Source organism: Chaetodon trifascialis, chromosome 11 (genome assembly GCF_039877785.1).
Source record: "Chaetodon trifascialis isolate fChaTrf1 chromosome 11, fChaTrf1.hap1, whole genome shotgun sequence".
NCBI lineage: Eukaryota > Metazoa > Chordata > Actinopteri > Chaetodontiformes > Chaetodontidae > Chaetodon > Chaetodon trifascialis.
In genome coordinates this window covers 13,104,882-13,122,993 of record NC_092066.1, presented here as the reverse complement: position 1 = coordinate 13,122,993, position 18,112 = coordinate 13,104,882, and the positions used below count along the sequence as shown (strand labels likewise).

General features: G+C 39.5%; 1 protein-coding gene across 4 annotated transcripts in view; it reads right to left on the bottom strand.

Annotated features, from left to right (window-relative positions):
- The window catches only part of tnr (tenascin R (restrictin, janusin)), a 160,715-nt gene that overhangs the window by 92,697 nt on the left and 49,906 nt on the right, over positions 1-18,112 (bottom strand). For all 4 annotated transcript variants that reach the window (XM_070973327.1, XM_070973329.1, XM_070973328.1 and 1 more), the window contains exon 2: positions 15,886-15,939. The gene's annotated coding sequence lies outside the window, so the exon portion shown is untranslated. The remainder of the gene's footprint in view (positions 1-15,885; positions 15,940-18,112) is intronic.

Sequence of the window (18,112 nt, the reverse complement as noted above, 5' to 3'; positions counted from 1 at the left end):
AGTTGTCCACCTCTGCCAACCAGTCAAGCTGCATTTACATCCATGTCTGTCAGACTCATACATGTAGTGAAGACTTTGAAGGCATTTAATATTAGATATCACTATACTGACATGCATGATTCCAGGCAATAATTTCCAGTGAGAAAGATGCTGTCTTCACAGAGAGACTCTTTTTTCATAGGAGTAAGGAGGACTGATAGAGACATTCATCACATGGTGCAACAGCAATCACCTGAAGCTCAATATCAGCAGAACCAATGAGCCTGTGATGAACTACGTTTCAAATCTGGATGTTGCTGCAAAGAAGCTCATTTTTATTTTCAGAGACATTTGTGTGAAAGGTGTCATAATTAGAGTGCAAATGGAAAAATGCGTTGCGTGGGGTCACAGTGACATTTGACCACGAAAATCTTTTCAGTTCATCATTCAGTCAAGTGGATGTTTGTTCCAGATGTGATGAAATTCCCTCCAGATATGGTGTTCACAAGAATGGAGCAGATGGATGTGTACAGATGAACTGCTGGACAACCTGAAAGCATCATGCCTCCAGCCATGGCTATCACCAGTGTGGAGGCATAGATATATCTCTAGTTTATCAGCCAGGTTGTACAGAGTTACAGTGAAATGGTTACACATTCTGACCAAATAAATTTAAAGTTTGGTACAAATGAAAATAAATGACACAGGGCTGCATGTTCATACAAGACAACACAAAGGTAGCTCTCATCTATGCCAGTATTAAAAGACTGATGATGATTAATAGATAGAAATTACAGCATCTATAATAATACAAATGTTCACTTTTTGTTTCTTTATCTGAATTAAGTCAGCTTAAGTTCAGGACTATCAGGGCAGTCATAGGATCACTTTTGATAAGAAATGCATGAAACACTGCCACATGGAAATAAAGGTGAAATGAGAGGGAAATCTTAGCGGTATAATAAATAAACAAAATGTTTGAGTGAAAACATTTGGACGGTGTCCTGTATGCAACATTAATGTCCTTTGCTCTGTCACATGCCTGTTTAAGTGGTGAACTGCTCCACTTTTTATTTTTAGAGATGGTAACAGACGTTTTGTACTCGTGCGACAATTGTGTGGCCTGTGTAACACCAATGTATAACACTTTGAAAATAAGAAATGTGCATTGTCTCTGACATGTTTGCAGACATTTTCTGTTTAATTGGCCTCGTGTGCCGGCATCGACCGATGGCAATTATCTCAAAATGCCAGATATCAGCCTGATTAATTGGCTGACTGATTAATCAGTCTACCGCTAATATTGTGAAAAACTTTGGCCCATTAGAACAGTCAGAAAGACGTAAACCTGAGTTGAATAAGGAATTAGAGGCTCTGTGGTAACAAATCACAGAGAAAAGATTCCTTGGGTGCAAAGACAGGTTCATTGTCTGGAGCTCTAATGGCAGTGTGGGATTACAATACTGAGAAATTCAGTCTTTAAGTGGTAACTGGTCATTGTTTAAAAGGAAATTAAGGCTGAATAATGACTGCTACAGCTGTGACCGGCTTATACATTTACTACTGAGGATGTGGAGAAAGTATCAAATACTGGAAGGCTGAGTCTGATTTTTGGGTTATCCACACTGACATCACATCTGATCAAATCTGGACTGCACATACACAAAATATAACCCAGCTACAGAAAATTAAATTTACACTGCATTCATAGGCTGGCCGAAATTCAATTTGTGGTCGGCCAGGTGTGACTCCATCATGAAACGTAGCTGCATTTACACCAGCTGCCTCCATCGCTGATGTCTGATTTGATGGACAAACGGATAGATACATTTTCCATCCTGCTTGCGTTGATTTTACGTCAGCATTCTGACAGATCATGCAAATTCCAAACACTGTAGTTACTGGATATTTAAATCAACTTAATAAGACATTTATGTTGCATATAACTGGCACTGATCGAGAAGGGTTGCGTGTTTGGAGAGGAGGGTGGATTTCAGTGTATGAATTATCAATTAGTCCAAAGAATTGAAGACAACTATTTTGATAATCATTGAAGCGGAAGCGGAAATGTTCAAACATTTGCTGGTTCCAGCTACTCAGCTGTCATAATGTCATGCTTTTCTTTGTCTTTATAATCTATGTATCTTTTGGGGTTTGGGTTGACATCTGGAGACGTCACCTTGGGCTCTATAAAGCTGTGATGAGCTTTTTTCATTATTTTCTGTCTCTAACAGACAAAGTCATTCATCAATTCATTGAGAAAGTCAAATGATTAATCTAAAAATGAAAATAATCAGCCCTGGTCCTGATTCCTAATACCTTTCAAATACATCAAATCTCACTGATTTGTCTATTTACCTTTCAGATTCAGAACATAAAGTGAAGATTTCGATGGTTAACACCTTATAAAAAGCCCTTCATGTTGAATTCCTCACTCACTCACAGAAATCATTTTGGTTTGAAATTCAGTGTTAATGTGCATCGCTTATGTTGAGTTTTAGTTAATGTTGGCTTAAATGTTTATTCATAACAGCAATGTTATGAAGTGACAGTGGGGGATCTGAGGCCTTATGAGATGCAATGATCTACAAATGAAAAGTTTTAACTAAATTCCACCACATAAACAACTCATGTGTTGTACTTACTGACAGTTTATCATATATATTTTGTGCTTTCAAGCTTGCTTTGAATGTAAAGTGCTGCATCATTGCTAAAAACTGCCATAAAGCCAGTCCCTAAATTGACTGTAAGGTAGTACAGAAGGACAGATGCATGTTCGACTTTACGAGCGCTGCATATGAACTACATCCTTTTCTTTTGAATAACAGAGCTTCCAATAATCTCAAGAGATGGCTGTGCTTGCCGATGAGCAAAACTGCCTTTGGAAAGTAAGGGGGCGCTTTGATAAAAGTTTTTCTATTACCTCAGTTATTCAAGCAAAACCAGTGAATCAACTCTGCATGTTTCAGTGATTCCCAGGAACCTTTTCATACGTCATACATAACTGTCATCTGCTTGAATACCGATTCATATTTTCACCCAGTGAGCCAATATGGGTTGAACTGATGTGAGGTAAGGGTGTGTGCTCTCTCCAGTACCATCTTCAGTATGTATGGGTCATACTATAACACTATATACTTTGTATATAGGGAATGTTGTCATGTGGTGAATCATAATACAATACAAACTTTAATCTTAGTTGTATCTTAATAAAAATAGCACATGCACACATATATTTATGTTTTAGTTTGGCAAACAATGCTGTCATATGGGAAGTGGCAACACACATGTTAATAGAGGCGCTATAAGGGTTCATGCATTCGTATCCAACTGCCACAGTATGGAGGTGAAGGTTCAACGTACAAGCACGTAGACTGATGCACATAATGTGGAACCAAAGTTCACAAGCACAAGTTCCACCCTGAAAACTATTAGAGATACAACTTTTAGCAACATGAGCAAATCAGTCACACTATGGCAAGCACAAATGAAAAGCCGGAGCTGGAAGACCTGCCTTCATCCTTTAAATCAGTTGTCCCAGTCAGCGAAGACTAGGGCACTGCTCCACCATTGAAAGGTACATTAACGGAAGCACATCAAACATGCTTCCTTTTTAAATATAGTCAAGGTGGAACTAATTGAAACAGTCCTCCCAATGCACAAGATTTATTTTGTCTTATTCTATTTATTTGTATTTTCAACGCCATAGCATAAAAGATGCTTTTCAGTTTTATAGCCTATGTGAACTATTGCCTTTTGGGAAAGTGTTTAATCAGAAATATCTGAAATGTTCCTTATTTTTAGAGTGAAAACAGTACAGTACATGTGCCACTGGGCAAAATGCAACCTCAGTCTCCAGCAAGACTATTTTGCCTGTCTTTGACATTACTGCCTGTTCAAAATAAATGAAAAGAAATTTTCATTTATTTGTAGTTGTTTTTCTGCTGTGCTGAACTCTCACCGAACCATGACTCCTAAACTGGGTATGAACCGAAAAATGAGTTCCCCGTATTGCTGCATCCCAAGTAAGTACACTTAATAATAAGGTTGCACAGAGCAAAATATGAACCAATGTTGACCTGATACTTAACTGAAGCATGAATACATTTGTGGACCACAACATTGCTAATGCCGTTTTAAGTGCTGCCTGTTCATGACCACCTTGTGTCTATTCTAAGTTGAGCCACCGGTTAAAGAATAGCACACTTTGTGACACAGCCCATGCAGTGTGACTCATGAGCTCGCAACTATCTTGAGATGGTTCTCTTCTCAGGACGGGATGTCAGGCAGCCTGGCCCAGTTACACAGACACATCTCTGCTCGTGAAATTGACCTTAACGATTCAGCAATTAACTCAGATTCAAAATACCCAAATGTTATCTTCTGAAAAACAGCTGTAAAATGTGGACTTTTTTATCTCTCCCTGCTGAGTTGCCAATTCCTGCGCTGTCATCTTGCTTCAGTGATATTTGTTACACTGAGAGCAGAGATCAAGAGTGCTTCTGCATTGATTCTTTTGCTTTGTTATGACACTAAATTCTGCTTCAGTGCTCTCTGTTAAATGAACAAGCCACACATGTGCTCACGCGGTGCGCACACACGCGCACACACGCGTACACTGACACACTATGACGGATAGCTATGAGCACATAACTTGATACAAGATAATTTGTTATACTGAGACAATTGATTTGTGAGTTATGCAATGAAACAAGTCTCTTTCAGAAGCATCCCTGCAGCAATCAATTTTAACACACTCTCCCATTCATTGCATTCTAATGATGTGATCAATACATCTTCTGAGATGCTGACAACACAGAAATACAGCATCATTATCCAGAGGAGAATATGAAAATACAAAAATACTGCTGTGAGATGACACTGTTTTATAAGTGAGGTTCCTGAGACTGGAGGCACACAGCTCCCCTGAATATCATCCATCATCTAAACATCGGGAAAAAACATGAATACATTTTATTTTTGGGGAGGTATTTCTAAATGGTGGGGTCACACTATATGCCTCCATTATCTTACAACAAAAAATGATACGGTTGATACGGAAGGCAGCGAATTATCCCATCAGCAGGGAACGTCAATCACAGATGGGGTCACAAGTAATGGAAAGTCATTTTCACTGGGGGCTTTTTTCCATGTAGGATCTCTACACCGCTGCCAGCTCAACTAGGACAAATGTCTGCCTCTTGCTCAAATCACTACGGTAACCTAGACTAAGTAGCTAAGCAGCCCCAGCTGAGAGCTCTGGATGCCTGTTTCCCTTGGCCATAGTCACAGCGGTGTCGAAACAACTTGCGGTGTGAATTACACTGCAAGCAAGCTGTGAAAATGAGGTTTCATCAAGTCCTGCATTTTCATGAATTCACTGCTTGAATTTAAGCGTATTTTTCAGCCAGGAGGTTTAAGGTTTTATAGATTAGGTATTCACCAGATATGGATTATGTCCAATAAATGTAGAACCCCTCAGTCTATAAAATATAACCCACAGATTCTTGATGCTGGTAATGGTGGCAAAAGTGGTGAGGACAGACATTCATGCATCAGTGTCAGGAGCTGGAACAGTAAGCGGGGGTTCAGACCAAAAACAGCCCTTCAGATCCACGAGTTTGAAGGGTTCTCAGACTCCATAGTCTCTGACACAGGATTTTACAACTCTGCAAAGTTTTTCCAGAAACAACTGTACCAGCAATGTGTGTTTGCTTGTCTTTACAGTTGCTGCTGGGTGGCTAATGAGTGACTCGCTCCAACATGGGAGAGAGAAAAGGGGTGCAAAGCTGAATCCTGACTTCAAGATGATGCGAAATTGCAATCGGAATACAAATACAATTGGAAACTGAGTAAAAAAAACTAGGAAATTTGTACTGTAGCTTGACATTTAAGTTAGTAGTATTAGATGAAAGAACTGAAATATTCAGGACTAATAGAGCAGTCTTTCTGATTAACCATGTTTTGTTCTGCTTGTCCTCGTGCCGTTCCGGATGTATGCTGCTTAACCTGGAGTCATTCACAGTAATGTGCTGAGGCTAATCTAGGCTTGGATGTAATAAGTGAGAGTGATGCCCTGACACAATGCAAAAACATTACACAGCAATATCTATTTCATTACTCTGATTCATTTAATTTCATTCCTCACGCCTGCAGGAGAGTCCCAAATGGAAGTGGTAGTGTAGGAAATAAAGAAAGTAAAAAATCTATGTCAACACCAGTGAGACCTGCGAGAGTCCCGCAGTCACACAGACCTATAACTGGGCCTTTAAAGTAAACTTTGAAGTCCTGCTCCTGTCCCAACTTGTTTGAAATGTGATGCTGGCATCAAATTCAAAATAAGTCTATTCATACAAAAAGAGGTAAAACATTTAATATATTGTCTTTTCACTGTTTTCACTGAGTGTATATCAAATAGGATTATCGCATTCTCTGTTTTAGTTTTAGTTTTTCTGGAACCATGGCTTGTACACTTAATAAATTCATAACTTGGCTGTGTGAACTTTAAACGTAAAAAACAAAATTCAAGCTTTGTCATTAGTGAACAATATAACTGTGATTAAAGACAGATTAACAGTAGTTTCAGTAATAGAGTAAGTTTGGGGACTCTTGCAGTGATGCAAGTGTAATGAGTTTTCTTGTACCTCACAAATGATGATGACAGTGGTGACTGGTGATGCATTACCACCGTACAGGGCATCTTAATTAGAAACAATAATTAAATGGCATAAGTTAATTTTTTAGACCTTGGCAGACAGGGTGTGGATGGCACAGACAAAAAAGCTGCACAAAGTTCATTTTGTCTTTGGGATAACTTCCCTGTAATTGCCAAACATGTCATTTCTATTCATTGCAATTGACTATGTTATTCCGTGTATAAGGGGCTATCAGATTTAACAGTTTGAGTCTCAATCAAACCTGCAAATACCATATTAGCTGAGCAGCTGCAAAGAGAAAATGGGGCAAACAGCACCAGCAATGTTTACACAGACTCTTTGCACAAATATCAAAAACACCAAGCCTGTCTTTCAGTGGCTCTTATCCATAGAAGAGGAATAAACTGCATGCAGTTTGACAGTAAATAAAGCAAATTAAAGCTTCCTTGAATTAAAATTGTGAATGGTTTTAACTAGATAATGAGAGCCTCTTAACAGTTAAGCAGTAAAGCAAGTAATTGCTTTTTCATGGACTTAAGATTTTGAATTTCTATCATGTGGTGGGACTAACAAAATCCAATCACATGGATAGCAATTAAACTCTTCAGTGAACTTCTGACATGGTTCAGTTCCAAGGTAATCACATAACTTAGTGTGATCCATACTTAATTTCCTCCCAGGATGTCGATGATGTTCTCTGTATGTAACGCAGCTAAAGTTTTGTTAAAGTCATGTACTGGTGGCCTGTGCACCAACATATCAGGGTTTTCACAATTCAGCGGTAGCTCTTTCCAGTAGGGCTCTGGGCAGTGGAAGACGAATGCAGTGGCAACTTCGTTCAACAACACCTCACTCCAAAGCTAAAATAAAGTGATGCATTCTCTGCATTGGCTAAACATTGCAGGTTAGAGTCAAGAAGACGGCATTAGCAGACAAAAACATGTCTGTATAATGTTATGTGATACGATTTAATTCAGTTCTTTAGTCAGCTCTTCAACTCAGTTTTATACTGAGTGTTGTGTATTTAGCTGAAATCTCATTATGTAGCACTGCACAGAAATGGTCACACTGCATATTGTCAGAATTCTCACACTGTCAAACACTTCATGCTCTCATTCCCGTTCTCTCAAATATTGACAACATTTCATTTCATTGAGTTGAAACGCTTCATAACTGTTAGGATAGAATACAAGATATTGTGTGTTTCTTCATGACCTTTTACTGTCATGGCAGGCTAAAGTTGCATTGGTTAATTTAGGTTACTTCAATATCTCCCTACAAGGTTAAACTGACTTCCAGGTTGGAATTAACCTTAACGATTCGTTGGTGGAAATAAGTGAAAAAGGTCTGTTTTAGACCAGATTATATAATGATATATGGTTTGTCGGTTTGTGCTAAACAGTGTGATATATTGTTGTAAAGCCCAACCACAGAGGTCCTGCAGAGGATACGCTATTTAAGTGTTTTAGGGCCTACGAAATAATAGGTTTGTACTCATTCTGTGATAGCAAATACAGCAGGGATCCAAGCAATCCTTTTGATTTCCAGCTGTTTCCATTTTTGATTCCGTACGAGTCACTCTGTGACCGCTTCTATATGGCGGCCTGTCCAACAGCAAGAGCAAATTGCATTATTGGACTGGTCACAGTGAATGGTTGCTGCTAACAAGTTGCTGCTCCTCTCTGACCCCTTTTTGTGAGTGTGTGTGGTGCTGTGTTTACCCGCATGTCTATGTGGTTGTGTTATTGTGCATCTGTGTGAGTGTATGTTTGTGTGCGTGACCCAGAGTGACTTTTTCCAATAAGGAAATGAAATCCATTGTGGGATTCTTTTCCCCTCTAGCGAACCATTTTCTTTTATTACTTCACCTGCACTTCCTTGAGCCACTGGGTGTGCTCCCACGCTGCAACCAACTCCCAGACAAGCATCGGCAGCATCTATCTTGTGGACAGAAGTGCTGAGTGGCTATTACTTCTCAGCAGACCACATAAAAACCACAGCAATTAAACGCTATTGGGCCATTCGACTTTGTCTTCTTAAAGGAAAAAAAGGGGAGTGAGTGAGCAAGAGAAGAAAGGCAGAGAAGAAAGTGGGGGTGAAAGCAAGAAAAGAGACCTCAACGGATGCTTTTTAAACAGAGAGAAAGATCTTTATGTCAGTAGTTTGAAATGGAGGAGGAATTAAAGAGTGTGAAAGTAGCTGTGAAATTAGAGCTGATGAAATACAGAACCTGTCCTCAAAGGGACATGAGAGAGCTCTTTAACTAAGGTATAATGGAAAGTATAAGCAGACTGCAGCATGGGAGTTACAGTAAGGTCTCCACTTTTAACTAGATTTATAGTAGAAGTGATTCTACCGGAGCTGCATTGTTGTTCTGCCCTCCAGAAGGAAGCTTAAATCATATTCTGTTCTCTTCAGACTGCTCAGCGGAGAAACACTCTTAAAGTTATGACTTTTTAAATCTATCTTGCATAAGTGAAGAAAATAGCTAAGACAGGCCAGTGCCAATGCTGCTGAAGGATGTGCAGTAAATTTCTGGTCATGACGTGCATTTCCCAATCGAAAGCGGACACAAAGACGGAAATATATCCGACATCAGCATGGATTAAAACTGATGTTAGCCAGCTACTCGTGAGGCTCCTGCGGGGACGTTCAGATTCATTCAGTGTGGCTGAGAACATTTCCTTTACCAGTGAACTAAGTGCAAAGCAGCAGCCCCATACAGAAAGCTCAGGGTTCAAAATGTGCTCTATTGAACTTTCAATAATTCATCTACAAGACACCAGGATATTGTCAGTACACTGTTCTGACCCCAATGTCTGTGTCCCACTGACCACAATGTCAACTCTCTGTGTCCTACTAACCACAGCTTTACTGTCAACCGGACAAATTTCAACAAAGTGAAACCTATTGGAAAACTGTGATTAGCTAATATATTGCTGGATGCTCTTAAACATTAACTAATTATTGGAGATTACACACATAGATCACGTATTGTAAAGCCCTTGAGGCACATTAGTGACATACTGGGCTAAAAATTGACTTATATCATATCTTTCTTCACATTTTTAGGGCTATTTACTGCATGAGATTCATATGAAGGTAGTGTAGGTGGATGGTGGGCGTACAAAGCACAGGACCTTGACACCCAAGTCCAAGATTTCCATCCTGTGTACAGGACATAGTTTGGTTTGTAGTTTTGGTTACATGTTCAAGAGTAAAAGCAATGAAACAAATCGTCAGTGAGCATCTAGCAGGTACATTCTGTACTGACATTGTGCGACTTGACAATATTTCTTTCTAATGTTTACAGAAATGTACTGCAGGTGGCATTATGTTTCTGTTTTTATCAGAGCATAATTGCTGCTGCATATTAGTAGAATACACAGTACAATGTAATTTATAGGAGAGAGGGTTTCAACTTGACAGCAAACATAACACATCACTTAATTGTGCTTTTCTTACATTTTCAAACTATATAGACCATATAAACTTACTTACCATTCCTTCAATTATGTCCATCATAATCACAACTGTGACAAAAAGGAAACTAACCTACAGAACAAATCTGTACAAAAATGTATCTCAATTTACACTGAATGGAACTGTATCTCAATTAGCTTTTGTAATTGAGTCAAAAAGTAAACCCTGGCTAAAGACTCATCAAACCAGCAGACAACTGAAGCAATAGATCTCCCCTTCTCTAAAAATGTCATTAGACAGACTAGAGTGCCTTTTTCTGAACATGGAGGATTAATTAAAGCCTCTTGCATAAAGCCCACCATCTGCAAGAAGCTTATTTGATACTGGCAAAAGCTTAAAGGTCCAGTGTGTAAGATTTAGGCAGATCTTTGAGCAGATTATGGCAGAAATGTTATATAACATTCGAGAATGTGTTTTCATTACCTTGGTCTTCGTAGAAGGCAGGTCCTCTTCACGGAGTCCGCCATGTTGCACCGCCGTGTTTCCACAGTAGCCCAGAATGGACAAACCAAACACTGACTATAGAGAGCGCCTGTCACGTTGCAATCTGCAACCTCACCACTAGATACCACTAAATCCTACACACGAGGCTTTAAGCTTCAGATGTTACAATGAAAGCCTCTACGAATTTGAAAGAACATTGTTTATCTTAAGCTCCTATTTCAGACATGTTGTCTGTCTGTCATCGTTTTGCTGGCTTGGTTTACCACAAGTTAACTCAGCAGATCTCCACGAAACTTTAAGCAAACAAAGCCCTGGTTTTCTTAGCGTGATGTAGCGACAGCATCATTGCCAACGCTACAGTCAGTCCCACTACTGCTGTTGCTGCCACAGTGGAAGAGTGTCCCCATTCATCACAGCCTGTCTATGTACGTTCCCAACAACTAAAAATAAACGTCTCCAACCTCTCAGTAGTCAGGTTGGGGATGTGAGTACACAGCGAGGAAAAAAGCATGACAAGCAGCGAACTAACAATGAAAATTACAAATGGCTGCCTGTCTCATTACCCAAGCAAATCACATTAGATATCCTTCGAAAGCCTAATATAGATGCTGCACTGCATGGCCCTCTCTGTTACCATCAGTCTTTGTATCCATCGTTCTCTCCGTCTATTGATATGTCCCTTTCTTTCTTTGTGTGCCTTTTCTCATCTTTTCTCTCTTCTTGCCCCTCTTTCACTTTTTGTCCCTTTGCCTTTCTGTACTTCTGTCTCTGAATAAGTCGCTCCGTCTTTGTCACTTTCTCTCTCTGCTGACCAGACAGATACTGTATATTCAAATGGAAGTGAAGGACAGTGTGTTGCATTATTCAAACCCCTTACAGGAATGAGAGTTGGGAGCAATGACAGGCAAATTCTCATTAGAGGGCCATTTGCTGAGACAACAAATCCAAAGACCACTGTAAAGCAGGCTAGAGGCAGCAACACATTCACACATGAGACAGTCATTTTTGTCACAGAACCATCTGTCGTATTCTTTTAAATGGAAGACTTTAAGTGCAATTCTTTATCATGCAACTGGCACAGAAGCAGTTTTTCCAGGGGGAACTGGCACATATAAACATCACTGCAGCCTCCCGTGTGCATCAAATGACCAAGACTGACACCTCTGAGTTTTTAACACCTACCACACAGTTACTGTAGGCTAACGTGCTGTGAGATCAGGGGGCAAAGCTGAGGAGCCCGTTAGCTGGCTGGGCCTGTTGTGAACCTCAGTGGAAATACCTGTCACATCACAAATTTAATGTGGAAAATCAAGTGGCTGGAACCCATATCCTGGATACTGACAAGCTGGCTTACACCATGCTCTGTCAGAGCCCTCAGGGTGGGAACATAACAAACATTGTGATTCACAGAGTCAGGATCCTGATCATTGTTCTGCGAAATATCATGTCATACATGGTAGGGCAGGGCAATTAATCGAAGTTTATTTTCAATTACAATTTGGCTTCCAACTTTTATTAAAACAAGCCAATCAAGATAAATCGATTATTGTGCCGTACTCTGTTTTTGCAATGACGCTCTCATTTTGTCTATCTCGTTTTTGTCTAAAAGCCGTATTCTCCCTAAAAGCCAGAACTCCCTCTCCGCTATGGCAGTTTTATTTCAGCTCACTGCAGTCAGGTGAGCCGTGCTTTGTCAAGACAGCCACTGCTTTGATTCTGATGTCACATTTCAGCAATCCTCTTTAAAAAAAACTTCATAATAAACATCATATATCAAATAAGTCTTTCTATTCTATTTTTTCTATTATATATCATTATTATTATTAATATTTTTATTTTATTTTTATTTTTTGCTAAATGCATAGGCTTGACGTTTGCAAAGTCAATGAGAAATGATGTAGGTGTCGATGATATCCAGAACAGAATCAACTGTCAAGCAATGAGCATTTTTTTCACAGCACCTAAGCTGAATGAACAGAAAAAAAACTATGCTGTTATATTTTGGTGTTACTCACTCACACACACACACACACACACACACACACACACACACACACACACACACACACACACACACACACAGAGTCTTGGAAGAGCAAGAGCTCATCACTCATCCAACTCTCAGAAGTGAAGACATTCCTTGTGATGACATAATATGCTTAAATCCTAAAAATTCACTGAAGAATTTAAATGGAAAACACGTATTTTAGAAAAAAAAAAAGAAAAAGAAAAACTGAATGTGCAATGAATTTAAAAAATTAAAGAGATTTCACAGGAGCCCTATGGTAAATGTTACTCACGATCTCAATATTGACCAAATTAACTGTGTCATGATTTTGATTCACAAAAAAACTGAAGCACTGAGAGACTATTTGATCATTTCAAAGTGTGAACCACGACGCAGGAACGTTTGTGTGCAGAGTGGGAAAGGGCTTTCTGATTATTATGAATTCTATGGCTCTTTACGTTGGCCTAACAAGCAAATTGTTTCTGCTTCCTTTGCATTCTTCCGCACTAACTTGACATATTGTCATCTCAACACATGCGATGTAGGCATAATTCATGAACAAATAATTAAGGTCTGTATTGAACGGTGGCATCACCTAACATTTTGTTACCAAAACTATTGAGGGAGACAAGCTGATTAATTGTGGCACTCTTTCTGACCTTCTGACATAGTGATCTGTGTAGACCACAGGGAGGGAAGTCTTGTGATTTTATCCAATGAGAACAAACAGTTTGCCAATAGCTTTTGGCTATCTCGATGTGCAAGTAAGCACACTGTTGCCCCCGGCCAGATCGATGTTTCTCGATTAGGCTGCCTGGGCCAAACCGAATGCAGAAACTTTCCTATTCGTCAGCCAACCAGACCTATTCTCATTTAACACATCCACACATAAATATGCAGAAGCTCAGTTGCATGCGCACACACGCACACGTTTAAACACAAAAAGACATACTGATGTCACAGACATCACAGACACACAGACGTCATTCGTCTGTGGCATTTAGCACAAACGTCAAATAGTGCAGAGCCCTGCTAAAAATCAATGGGCATTTGCAACAATCAATGGCTCGGTTCCTATGAGAACTAATTACAAAGGCAAACATGCAGCGCCACCTCCTTCCTCCTCTCTGCCTACCACTGTGAGTTCCCAACTAAGTGCCTCTCATCTCTACAGTCAAAACAGTGTTTCATACAGCAGTGATATTTGTAAATATCAAAAAAACAACAAAAAAAAAAAGTATTTGTAGCACATTTTGCTGATTAAATATAAAATTAATAGAAACATGGGTGTGGATTTAAGAAAGGGTATGTTGTGTTACCATAATGACTATTACAGCTGGATCCTGACGTGCCATTAAATTCACTATTATTAAAAGGTCTGTGATCCCAGAGTGCAGCCTGAAATCTTCCACAATTCTTAGCTAGAGATCAATGGAGCTCCTCCTACACTTTTGAATCCCTTTTTTCCATTTTCCATTTTAGACCCTGTAGTGTGAATCAGGCAGTTGTCTCCATTATTATCAGCATGACATAGGTGAATTGTTGGATAACGGCTCAGTTTGACATTGTTGAGAGGAAAAGCTTCTTCTGAAAATGTAACAAAACTGTCAATTGTCTACATATCTCCTATACCTTCTGATCAAAACATCTATATTCTAACTACAAACAATCTACATCCCATGCTACCAATCTCTCTCTCTGAGTGTGCTGCTGTACAGTAGACAGTACAGAGGCACACAGATTGACACACTTAAATCAGATGAAACGAAAATTATGCTGCAAGGCAAATCAAGCAGTGCGGAGTCCTCACTTTATACATGGTTTGTTAATTCTTGACAACTCTGAGAAGGCTTGTCTGCCTGGGGCCATCTCTGCAGCTAAAGAGCAGGCTGTAAATGCTGTGTCTGTTTGAGGAGCAGAAAAAAGGTGTTTGTCATATATTGTACTTGGATCAACGTGGACCAAAATGAGCCTAGTGAAAACTGGGAGGCAGCGGTGACGAGCCAGCAGGATACAGAGCATACTGTACAGAGAGAGTATGAAAGGATCAAATTGTTTTCTAAAAACAAATTGGCTGAATGCTGAAGGGAAAGTAGTGACACACAAATTAAATACAGACTACTTTCATACTGCTGCGGAAGTGCAAAGCTAATACATTACCTCACTGGAGTCAGCTACACAGTTAACCTATTGCAAGAAGACTAACAGTCTGTCTACAACAATGACATATGCACACAGTGATTAGAGCAACTCCTAAAGTATGTGCACTAATGCAAATGTGGCTAAGCGGGGTATTTAGGGACACAGACAGACAGCAAATGGGACTTGTGTCATCTTAACTTAGAATTTACGCCTAAAGCTCGTATGCCTTCGCCAACCAGTCAAGTTGCAGTTTAGATCCATGTCGGTCCAGACTCATGTAATATATGTAGTGAATGATTTCCTCATATGGTGCGATGGCAATCACCTGAAGCTCAATATCATGGATGCTTCACACACATCTTCAACCCTGCAGCACAGAAGACCTACACAATCAGCACAGTTTCAGGGTGGACACCCAAGATTAGTGTCAGCAATTCAGTATCAAATGTGAACTATGGTCACAGTCTCCTCTGTTCCTGAGTGATGGTGCTGAATAATGACCAGAAAAGTGCTTTTCTGAACATTATGATGTCACAGTGAATTTGACCTTTGACCTTTTGGATAATAAAATGTCATCACTTCGTCATTATCATATGAGGCATTTGTGTTAAATTTTGTCATAATAAACTTAAGAATTCTTGAGTTATGGCCAAAAACTTGTTTTGTGAGGTCAATGACCTTTGACACCAAAATCCAATGAGTTCATTCTTGAGTCCATGTGAAGGTTTGTGCCAAATTTGAAGAAATTCCCACAGGCATTCCTGAAATTTGACATTCAGGGGAATGGGAAGGACGGAAAACCTAAAATCATATTGCCTCTGGCCATTGCTGTCTCCAGCACAGAGGCATAAAAATGTCTAGCCGAGCTTCACACAGAAAATCCAGGCTGTGATTCTACGGGAGGGTATCAGAGCACAGAGCAACAGAAAGATGGGATGCAAAAGCCTCAATCAAAGGATCATTAATATGAACACTGAAAAGTGTCTTTTAGTCTTTTTAGGAGTCCTGCTGAGCTGTGTGAATACATTTTTGCACACATTGCCTGCATACACTCATACATAAGGAAAGGGAGACTGCATATTACTGAGGACACATTGCACGCACACACATACACACATACTATATAAATGCCAAAAGGTGTTGCTGTAGCATGCACTTGAAAATGCAACTCACCCTCAGAGCAGCTGAGTTGATCCTCGGACTTCGTGTTGGTCTTCTGAGTCACAGCTGTCAACAAAGAGGAGAGATGTTTAGATGTTGTAAACCAGATCTCTTCAGCCCTGCTTTGGTATTTCTTTAATTTCATCAGATAAAGCTGGAGATAACAGGGACACTAAATACAGAAATCACTCTTTAGTTTCTGCCAAGAAAACACCAAGACAATTATACAAGATTAAACATCAGAGACAAAAGATTAGAAACTGTGAAACATCTCTGGGTGCTACAGCACATGCTATAATTGCTCCCTCCCTGACTCATCCCCCATGCTTATCTGGACTCGCCAAAAGGACAAAAATGTAAACAAAAACACTTAAAACATATTCAGCAGAAGCTGATTTACACATGGCAAAGATATCAGAGGCTGCAGCGTTCAGCCTAATGATAGCAGCAGGAACAATGGTTTGATTCAATCTTGCAGTCTTGATCTTACGTTTCAAGATTAAGCCCCTGTGACACAACTCAAGTTGTGTATTAGTTGAAGTTTAAAGTTGTCGTACTGACATCCGTTCAAAGTCTTTTTTCTATCCTAAACTTGTTTCACAAATGAAACACTCTTTGCTGTACACTCATTCCAAAGTAACACTGTTGTGTATCGCAATACTGCAAGCACGTACTGTACACAAATATGTGTCATTAGCATTTATAATGGTTTTGAAGGACACTAAAAACAACTCTCATTTTACACTTGAGATATGAACCAGGCTTGATACAGATTCTTGATAGAGGCAGTGGGTGCAGGTGTGTGTGTGTGTGTGTGTGTGTGTGTGTGTGTGTGTGTGTGTGTGTGTGTGTGTGTGTGTGTGTGTGTGTGTGTGTGTGTGTGTGTGTGTGTGTGTGTGTGAGAGAGAGAGAGAGAGAGAGAGAGCTTGCATTGCAGGACATGACCTTTCCTGTTACATAAGGCACTTGTCTTATGAGCTCCTCATCATCCTAATTAGACTGCCACATTGTTCCAGCACTCACACTTACAGTCAGTGTTTTGTCGAGTTCAAGTGTTTATTAAACATATGCTTATCTCACACACTCTAAATCTAAACATGTACATTAGCACACATACAGATACACGCACAGCTGAAGCTGTTATCAATTCCCCTGAGTGGTTCTACCTGAGTCTGGGGTCACACTGCTCAATACTGAGCTTCACTCTGCGTCTCGTCCAGCATGTAACATGAAGTGAAGTGATGATTTTACTTGTTCATAAATTCATGGCTTCATCTCCACATATTTACAAGGTCAATCTAGAGTCTGAATTAAAGATTTGTTTATCCTTTGTAAAACTGTAAAAACACATACCAATAAACAAGCTGCAAGTAAACTGAATATTCACAAGGACGGACAGAGAGAGACAGACTTTGGGGAAGTGTGATTTCATATTAAGGCAAGAATAAACAAATAATTCACATCTAGGTCAGCAAGATGGGATGTATTTTAGCTTCATGCTGCACCAACATGCAGAATTTTTTTTTTTTTTAAGAAACAAATACAAGTGTGCTACAGTTGCAAATAACAGGCTATAAATTAGAATACAAAGAAAGTCAACGCAGCGCAGAAAGAGTCATACATGGAGGCTTCTGATATCCTCAACAGTAGAAGGGTAGACAAACATGTCCACAAAAGAAAAATGAAAAATACTGAAAAGGAGCTGAAGTTGAGGAGACAGACTACTGTATGATGTACAGGTTTTGAGAGTTCTTGCTGCACTAAGGTGTCCCATTGAGTGACAGCTCACATTTTAAGAGCTGACAAAGTTACTTGTGAAAACTACCAAGGCTAACTCAATGAGTGGGATTGAACCACAGAATCAACCTGAAGCAAGGATGATAAATGATAAAGATGTAGATATAAAGGATTCTATACAACTAACAGCATTAGTTATATGGCAGCTGCGTGCTCTGTTCTTGCACTTGCATATGTGTGTACTTCTATTTAATACACATAATTATCAAGTTGATAAGTTGTTGTCTCCTTTGTTGGTTTTATCAGACTAAGTGCCATCTATTGTTATGCTGCATTCAGGATGGCACTGTGCCCATCTGTTAGTGAATGTCCCCGTCACTTGGTTACAAAGATAAAGAAGAGCCTCTAAAATGACTCAGGGAGATAAAGATATAACTAAGGGAATTTACAGATGGTGATTATAAATTATAAATTCCATTATGCACAGAATGAGAGGGAATAT